Here is a 10,847-nt window from a genome sequence, read left to right on the forward strand (position 1 = left end):
AGTACAATATAGTATCTTGATATTAATGCATTGCATAGTTTAGTTGTATTATAAATTTTTAATATATTTTTAAAATTTATAATTATCAATAATGTTTTTAATTTTTTAATAATGTAATTTTAAAAAATCTAAAATTATAATATAACTTTTTTTCGAGCTGCTCACGAGCTTTTCGAGTCGAATATCGAGTAGCTCGTTCGCTCGTTAAGAACTCGAGTCGAGTCCATTCGATCCAAGTATTTATCGAGTCGATCTCGAGTAACTCGCGATCTTTCTCGTCTCATTTACAGCCCTAGCCCCAAGATTCTAAATTTTGACTCATCAATGTTTGAATTTTAAATTTCAACATAAAATGATTCTAGTTACCGTTTTGAAAAAACAAACAGATAAAACTCACCACCTCAGAATCGAAATCTAACAGAATTCGGTTTGAAGAGATCACTAATATGGTAATACAAAATCTGTAAACAGAAAATATACTGTAAGTTTTGACCCCAATAAAACTTGAAAGATAAAAAATATTTTCTTCAATAGGGACTGATAACCAAGTAGCTGAATATAAAGATGAGTGTCTCATATGATAGGGATACTACAACCATAGGGAAGGCTGAAAGTGTAGCTGCACAGCTTTAGCGGGAAAAAAAGATTACACTCTATTGTGTAGTCTGTATTGAGCTCCATCCCTGTATATAATACCTCCTCCTTACTCTTTCTTTGCATTTGTTGAGGGTTCATTAAAGTTTTGCCTCTAATAAGAGAGAAAGGAGAAGGGAGGTTAAATGGATTTCATGGGGAGGTTGGAATGGGTGAATAGTTATGGTAAGAAGCAATGCAAAAGTCTTTTCTGGAGAGCGAAAGCTGCGATGAGGAAAGCTGTGAAGAGTAGAGGCAAAAGGCAGTTAAAGTTCCAGTATGATCCTTCAAGCTATGCTCTCAATTTCGACGATGGTTGTTGTCATTCGGGTGTTGGAGAAAATGCAATCGAATCTGCTCCATTTCAGGACTGTTCCGAGTACGAGGGTGATATTATATGGGTTTATGTTCTTCGGGTGAAATCGTAAACAAATCCAGGAGTTCTAAGGTAGCTAGCTATGATTATCGGTGGATGGACATTATTAGATAAGTAGTTTGGAAACATTTTTCATTTTCAATATTTGCATTTTGGTCCATTTCTTTTTCTTGTTATTTTGTACTTCCTATGGAAATTTCCGTGGTACGTGTTGGTTCATATTTACTAGAATGGAGAGAAATCGCAGTGAACATAGCAATAAATCATCCCCCCCCCCCTGTTTTTTATGCTTTTAAGTTGTTGATTCGGCGCCCATATCAGCATCTTTAGCAAGCTTGAAGCTTTGGTCTGTAACCCAGCCCAGCAAGCACAGTCAAGCAAACCTCTCATGTCATTGTCATAGACGTACGGCCATACCTTGGGATCCCGAAAATTTTCGTAACGGTGCTCGCACTCGTACAGGAGAGGGAATTCAACCACGCACGTGCCAAATTAAGAAACGTTATTGGTGATTGCTGAATATTAGCCATATCCCTTTGTACTGCAGAGAAGCATCGTTATTGCTTGCGTATCTCTGCATAACTGTATCAGAATATTAGCCATTATAGACACCTTCTTGGAACATGCTGATAATGAAGGTGAAGATAATCCAGAAATGCAATTAAAATAATGATGAAAAATTGACCTCAAATAGAGGGCGAGGTTCACACATTGGTCTTATATGATTAATTTAAGAGAACATATGGCTAATCAACCCTACAATCATTTAATTTTTTTTTGTTCTAACAGTTTGAATTGGAATTTGTCGATGTTCTCCATATAACCTTTTTTGAATTATAATATTTTATAATTCATTTCAAATATGCACATTAATTTACATGATTTAGAGTAAATTACTAAAATATAAATAATTATTTTTCACCTTTTTGAATTATAATATTTTCGGATACAAATTGAGTTCAGTTCAGGCATTTTTTATTTTTGGATTAATTATTTTCACCTTACGTGAACGTTGAATTGCAATTTGTAATTGTATAGATTTAGAGTAAATTACTAAAAATAAATAATCATGGATCATTTTTTTATAAAAATAAATCTAAGGACTAAATTGAACAAATATGAAATAAAATAAAATAAAATATAATAAATTGAATAAATATAAATAATCATTGATGAGAGATCAAATCGAAATAATTTTAAAATATGAGGTTGAAATAATATAAAAAATACTAATTATACCCATTTAAAAAGTTATGAGCCAATTAAAAGTATAAATAAGAAATAAGAATAAGCCAAATTCAGATGCAACATAAATTTAAGGACTAAATTGAATAAATATGAAAAGTGAACGAATTAAAATTTAAATAAATTAAAGAACACAAAAAGATGAAATCGAAATGATTGTAAAATGTGAAAAAAAATCTGGAAAATATAGTAAATTGGATTCATTTCAAAAGTTGAGAAAAAAATTAAAACAATTATAATATATATATATAAAAAGTATATATAATATATATAAACTATAGTATGTAAACTATATATTATAAACTATATAGAAACTATTTATGAACTATATATTATGTAAATTATATGTACTATATATAAACTAATAAACTATATGTAGTATAAATATAAAGTATATATAAATATGTATATACATATAATATATAGTTTATATTTATATACTATATATAAATTATATAGTGTATATATGAACTATATAAACTATATATAAACTATATAGTTTATTAATATGAACTATATATATACTATATAAACTATATAGTTTATATTTATATACAATGTATAACTTATATACTATTATATACTATATATATATATAAATCATATATACTATATATAAACTATATATGTAAACTATATAATTTATATAAACTATATGTAATATACACTATATAGTTTACATATGAACCATATATAATCTATATATACTATATAAACTATAAAATATGTGTATAAACTATGTATACTACTATATATATTATATATATACTATATATAACTATATATACTATGGTTTACATAGGAATCATATATAGGCAATATAGTTTATTAATGAACTATATATAAACTATAAACTATATGTGCAAACTATATATATATACTACACACACACACACATATATATATATATATATATATATAATATAGTTTATATATATATATATATATAAACTATATAGTTATTATATATTTGAATAAACTATATAGTTTATTACTATATATGAATAAACTATATAGTTTATTACTATATATGAACAAATATATATGAACTAAATATTATATATAAATTATATATTATATAGTTCATTAATATAAACTATATTAATTTATTAATAAACTATATATTATATTTAATATAAAACTTTATGAACTATATATATATATTATATATAAATTATATATATATATTTTAATATAAACAATGTATTAATTTCTTAATATAAACTATATATAGTCCATTAGTATAAACTATGAACTATATTATATATACTATGTATAAACTATATAGTTTATTAATATAAACTATATGAATTATAGTTTATTAATATTAAATTTCATCATTAAATTTGGACTAAATTGAATAAATTTAAAATATGGGGACGATGCTACAATGCCTATTGAACTTCAAAAACACGCGGGCCAAGTGGCCCAAATTTGGACTAATATATAAACCAAAATTTTTCTAATTTCGGTCATTTTTTTCTTTTTTGTGATTTGCTCTCTCTCTCTCTCTCTAACACTCTGATTCTCTCAAAATTCTCTGACTTCTCTTTAAAAACTCATCCATAAACACCCTAAACCCATAAATCTTTTGATTTTTCCAATCATACACCCCAAATTCATCCCCTGTTCATCTTAAAAATCATCATTTGATCTTCACAAACACCAAAACTCAAACCTATCCTATTTTTTTCGATCAAACACCCCAAAATTAAACCCTTGTTTTTCTATGTTATCCCCAACCTTATTCTTTGATCTTTACAAACACTAAAACCCAAACTCTATCCTATTTTTTCGATCAAACACCCCAAATTCAACCATTATTTATTAGTGTTCATCCCCAAACCTTTCTTTAACCCTTACAAACACCTAAAACCAAAACCCAACCCAACCTATTTTTTCAATCAAACCCCAAACCCTCAACACTTATTCATCCATATTCATCCCCAAACCCTTGTTTGATCCTTACAAACACCCAAAAGCAAAACCCAAACTATTTTTAGATCAAACTCAGTACTATTCATCTTCTAACTTTTTCTCTAACCTTAAACCCTAACCAAACATTTTTTTATTCTTTTTTATCTGTTCATCTTCTTTAACCTTAAACCCTAACTAAAGCCTATTTATCTTTTGTTTTGTTCATATTCTCTAACCCTAAATTCTAACCAAAGCCTATTCATCTTTTGTTTCTATTCATCTTCTCTAACCCTAATCGATAATGTTCATCATCATCTTCTTCTGTCTTTGTTCAACTTCTGTAATCCTAAATCTAACCGAGATTGTTCATCTACTTCTGTCTATGGTCATCTTCTCTAACCGAGACTATTACCCCTCTCCATTTAAAACCTTTATTTTACTACGATTTCATGGATAGTTCGTCTGACAAGTTAAACTTTCTAGGTATTTTTTCATTCCTTTTTTATTTTTATATTTTTAATTTTAATATTCAAATTAATAATTTTTTTTTTTTGTAGGGAAACCCCAACAGATCAGAATAAAGAACATTTTGAAAGAGGTAAATTGCATCATTACCTCTCTGTTCGATTCCTTAAATATTTTTATTTTATTTTATTTTTATATGTGAGTGGTATACTAACCCTAAGTTTTTTTTAAGGAGATGTAAATGATCAACGGTCCGAAGCAGTTGATGTCAATAAATCCTCTACAGGGCCGTTTGGATGGTGGAATATTACATTATTGGGGGAATTTGTTTTCCAGAATGGAACACCCTTGTTTGGATTGCAAGGATTATCACTAGGGAGTAATAAGTCATTCCCAACAGTGATATTTTGGGGGCTTATTACCGGGAATGTCATTCCCCCATTCCTTATGCATGTATTAATCTTTTCCCATGGCTTTGGACTAAAATGCCCTTAAAACAATTATTTTTTCAAAAATATCCTTCTCCTAACTGTTGAATAAAAAAATTCTATGAAGGGTAAATTGAAAATTTATCCCTAAATTATTTTAGATTTACAAAAAGTCCACGATTAGAATTTATATGAAGTTAAAATGTTAAAATAAAATTAAACCCTTTCATTAAATCCATTTATCTTTTAAATTTGTAAAAAATTATATAATTTTTATGAATTTAAATTTTATAAAGAAAATATATAAATTTAAAATAATAAAATTATATACTTTCTATGATATTTTATTCAAATAGTTTCATTTGAATATTTAGAATTCAACTTGTTTAAAAAACAAATATATAACAAGGACAATTTGGTAAAAATATACATTCCAATAATCTTTTATTCCTTTAACCAAACACTATAATCTTTCATTCCTGCTAAACAAACCAAACACAACAATGCAACATTCTTAGTATTGTGTCAGGTAATGTTAAATTCTGGTAATCCTATCCCTGGAGGTAATGCTATATTCTATGAACCAACGCACCATAAGAGGAAGGCCATATGTTCATCCGAGTTTGGGAGAAAAAGTTCTCCTATTTGGGAGCACTACTCCTTCATCAAATCTGTGATGGTTCTGTTTATGCTGAGTGTAAGTATTGCAAAGTGAAAAGGTATAAAGATGATTATTATTGGTACATCTAACCCTAGAAGGCATACTGAGAAATGTCAAACTATAAGGAATTTCTTGCTGAAAATCTTGGTATGGTAAGTTCTTTTGATCAAAACAAATACTGTGAATTGTTTGCTGAGGCTATTATGTGTCATGGTTACGCTTTTAATATTGTTGAGCATGAAAAACTTAGGAATTTGCATCATTACCTTAATTCTTGTATTAAGGATATATCTAGGTGTACTCTTACTAAGTATTGCATGTTGGAGTATGAAAAACATAAAAAATTGCTACTTGATTCAATGCATTTTGTTTCAAGTCATATTTGTTTTACATGTGATGGATGGTATGCTTGCACTTTATGTTCTTATTTTGCTCTTACTGCTCATTATGTTGATAATAACTGGAAACTTCAGTCTAAAATACTAAATTATCGTCGTTTTTCTCCTCCCCATGATGGTGAGTCAATCTTTAAGTTTGTGAAAAAGATGATATCTAAGTGGGTTCTTGAAAAAAAAACTTTTACCATTACACTTGATAATGTTTCTGCAAATAATAGAATGGTTAAGAGACTTAAAGATGATTTGAATGTCATTTCTCCTATTCCCTACAATGGTAAGTACTTCCATATAAGGTGTGTTGCCCACATTTTGAACTTGATAGTTCAAAAAAGTTTGAAGGTATTCAATTATTTTGTTATTAAATTGCACGAAATTGTTAAGTTTACTGATTCTTCTGACTCTCAACTTTGTGCCTTTGAATTAGCTGTTAAAAATTGCGATTCTTCTTTCTGTGGTAAGTTATTATTGGATGTTCCTACTCGATTGAATTCTACTTACTTGATGATTCACAGGGCACTTGAGGCTAGATTAGCCATTGACTTGTTTGTTAATAGGGAAAATGAGTTAGATATCACTACTGATCATGAGTGGGAAAATGTTCAAATAATTTGTGATTTTCTTAAGTCTTTTTATGAAATTACTACTATGTTATCTGGTTCTAAGTATCCCACTTCTAACTTGTATTTGGCTAACGTTGTTTCAATTAAAAAATTGTTGTGTGATGCTCATAATGATCATTGTGAAGGTATTTCTGCAATGGCATGACCCATGCTTGAACTATATGAGAGATATTGGTATGATCACTCAATGATTCTATCTTTTGATGTTTTACTTGATCTTCGATATAAATTACAATTTTGAAGGAGTTGTACAATGTTCTTTATGTTGAGGTCGAGGTTCAATGAAGGGTAACCCTCATTTATAAGGGTTTCTTGAGTTATATGTTTTATTAAAAAAATATACCTTGTTGTTTTTTCTTCTATCCAAAGTAACACATCTTTAGACAGAAGTGGCTCAAGTTCTAATCGGCCTCGAACATTTAAAAAATCAGATCTATTTCAGGTTAGTTTTTATAATTTCATATTCAATTTTATATATTTTATTATGTTTCCAATTACTAATTATTCTATTTTCTTTGAATTTTCAGAATTTTGATGCCAATTTAGCTGCTTCAAGGAGTGGACGATCTGATGTTGACTCTTACTTCAGTTTGACCCTTTTCCCTCGTACTGGAGAATCTGACTTTGATATTTTGGAGTATTGGAAAATTTAAGTATTTCTGATTAGGTACTTTCTCGCATCGCGAGAGATATATTATCTATTCCAATTACTTTAGTTACATCTGAATCATCCTTTAGTATGGGGGGTCAAATTTTGAACAAATTGAGAGCTAAACTCTTACCTAAAAATGTTAAGATTTTTGTAACAACCCGTAATTGACTGTATGGTTTTGAGCCGGAGGAAAAAGGATGAAGAATATCTTATGGTTAATAAGTATTCTATGTAAAGGTAATTAAATTATTTATTTTATTTTCATAATATTTTGAATTGCTTATTAATGCTTTTAATTTGATTTTGTAGGGTGTTTAACATTAAGTCAAAACATTGGAATTGGTTTGTGAATGATTATGTCTTCTTTCTTCCCTTTAGAGGTAACTTTTGTTTATTTATGTTTATTAAATTAAATTTTATATTTATTATGTTTATTAAATTAATTTTTCGATAAGTTCATTAATGCATCTGCTTTTGAAGGGTGCCTTACAAGTTACAACAAATATCATTCTAAATGCTTCTTGTTGTTTTTACTGATTCTGCTTGATATTGTTTCTGTTATTAAATGTTGTTGAATGCTTGATTCTGTAAGGGTTTGGTAAAGTCGGAAAATCTTGGCACTGTGGCCATCGTATTCCCTTTGGCTTTACCACTGACTGCATGCTTGTTTAATGCAGAAATGTTGCATGTTGTTGCTGCGTTGTAAATTATTGTTGGTCTGACTTAAATAAATTGTTGTAACTTGTAAATTATTTTCTAAATAGTTACTCATGTTAAATTATGTTGGTGACATTTCGACTTTTAAAGCGGAAAAGTTGCCCGTAATTTAACAATGTTGGCACATTTAGATATTTTGATAAAAAACTCCATGAAGAAATTTCTGGTAGCAAAGTAAGACTTTTAGCTTTATAAAACTTTTATTATAAGATCTGGGAGCTTAAATTTAACTTTGTTTTGTTCATTTTATTGTAATTCTATTGTATTGAACTTTCAATCAAATGTTATTCAGATTTTCAATATCAATTAAATTCATCTTTTATATTATGTTATATATATGTTATAATTTTTAGATAAATTACCTTTACATTATTAATTAATTATTACATAAAACATAAACTAAACTATATAATTTACATTTAAATTAATTTTATTAATCAAGTTCAAATGCCAATAAATTATTTTAACTTGTAATCATTATAATTAATTTAATTAATCATGTTAAATAAATAAATTACTTAAAATAAAATTAATGATTATATTGAAAATTTATAACATAAGAATCATAATGTAAGAATTATAATTAATATAATAAGTACATTTATTAATTTAATAATCAAAATTAATATTTTATTATAACATTTAAAAATTAATCATATTAATTAGCATGATTATTATAAACACAAAATCTCAACTTCATTAAAATCTTATAATTTCATCAATGGTAATATATAATTCAGGTAAATATCAAATCATGTAAATATCATATCAGGTAAATAACAAGTCGAATCATTTAGAGGTTGAGTCAATTACATGTCAGATTTATAACAGGTTAGGTTGAAAATAGTTTGGGTAATACCGGTTATTCACCAGGTTAGTCTCAGGTTCATATTCATATCATTCGAATGCAGGTCGGGTTCGATTATCATATTTTCGGTTCAATTCGGGTTTAGATTGTTCTCAGATCGGGTGCAAGTCGGGTTCAGATCCACAATTTCGAAGTCCAACTCGGGTTCATGTCAACACCAGTTTTGACTCGAGTCGGTTTCGGATAGCCACAGCTCAGGTCAAAAACAATTTTGACTCGAGTCGGTTAGTTTTACAGGTCGGCTTAACTTTTTACATCCTACTATCTAATATATATAATGGCTATATAGTTCCAAAATAATAATACATTTTGTTACACCTCGTTTCACACATTTAAATAAGTAGGCAGAAGTATTAATTAATTAAAGGTATATCTACTTGTAATGATTATAGGAAGTAGGGAGTATAGGAAACCCCATCGCCAAGGGATCCAACGTGGTGGCCGGGTAAAACGGAGTGTTTGAGCTAGCTGGTAAAACGGAGTGTTTGAGGTAGCTGGTAAAACGGAGTGTTTTGAGGTAGCTGGTTGAGCGAAGAAACGAAGGAATTGGTATCATCTCTGCTATTACCATTTACATCATCTTCCTGGAATCTTTTCCGGATTCTGAACCTGTTGAATCCGGTTCATTCCAGTACTGTGGAGGAAGTGTTGGTTTAACGCTAAATGCCATGGGAAAATTTGGCTTTGATCTTGACGATACTGGTAGCTGTGAAATATTGGAACTGCCTCGCATCCCCTGGTCTGATAATATCCCATCAAAGAAATTATCTTCATGTTGTAGCAACGACCCGTAACCGGTAGCTTTTGATGTTAGTGCGATTGGGTTTTGATTGTTAGGAGTTGGCAGTGTCGCAGTACGCATCCCCGTTCCCTCCATGGTGTCCCTTTCAATCGATCGTTGGGCATTATTCTTCTTGTAAATACGGCATAAAACACAATCATCGAGCTGAAAACACAATGATTTTAGTAAAATGATATGAATATTAGTTTTTCGGGGACTGTAAAACATACCCGTAAAGAAGATTTCCTGTTGGGTAGATCAGTAATTTGAGGCTTTGAAGTAGAAATATTGTCGATGAGGCGATATTCATGCATGATCCAATTGGTTTGATCCCTTTGGGAGGCTTACCTCTGTAGAACACCAGAGCTTTTTAAACACCAACCTTTGGTTTCCATTGGAAGTTACAATGGGCTTATCGGTCCCGGTGGCTTTCAGTAACCAGAAGTTGCAGCTCTATTAGGCCTTGCTCCATTAGGATATTTCCTGTCTCTAGGACTGAAAAAATACCACTCTTGCTCTCCAAAAGTTGCCTTATCTACAAATTAATTACATGGTTTAGTTGATCAATGAAAACATGCACGATCAAATATAAAATTTTGTGTACGTACGTACGTACGTATGTATACTTGGCAGCTCCCATGGATCAAACTTGTAAAGATCAACTCCGGCTATGATTGTAACAGGCAGAGGGCAGAGGAGCAGAGGCAGCCTTCTTTTTCAGGTAGTGAACCACTAGCTCTTCGTCGGTCGGGTGGAATCGGAACCTGATGGGAGCTGCGGGTGCGGCGAAACCGACGATGAATCTGTATTCTCCATTTATTTGCTTCGTTTCAAACTTTTGTAACTAGTTTTCGTGAAACAAATGGAGTTACAATAAAAGCTTAAAGGCAGATGAATACGAATGGAGAAGTTAAAAATATACGTTGATGACTTGATGTTATAAGTGGGAAGACTGTGGAAGGTTGTTAAGGTTCCTATGGAGCCAAGTGGACAACGGTGATCGGATGACATGTGGCAGGGTGGAATGGGTGGTAGGGACCACAGAAAGCGGGCAAAATGCAAGAAAATTGGCAGGTTTGTAGGGTC

The 10,847-nt window shown here is 29.9% G+C and overlaps 1 pseudogene; it reads right to left on the reverse strand.

The window, feature by feature from the left end:
• Window positions 1-9,444: 9,444 nt before the first annotated feature.
• LOC120194791 lies at window positions 9,445-10,629 on the reverse strand (annotated as a pseudogene).
• Window positions 10,630-10,847: the final 218 nt, after the last annotated feature.

The sequence above is a fragment of the Hibiscus syriacus genome, unplaced genomic scaffold, assembly GCF_006381635.1.
Source record: "Hibiscus syriacus cultivar Baekdansim isolate YM2019G1 unplaced genomic scaffold, ASM638163v2 tig00117001_pilon, whole genome shotgun sequence".
Classification (NCBI taxonomy): Eukaryota; Viridiplantae; Streptophyta; class Magnoliopsida; order Malvales; family Malvaceae; genus Hibiscus; species Hibiscus syriacus.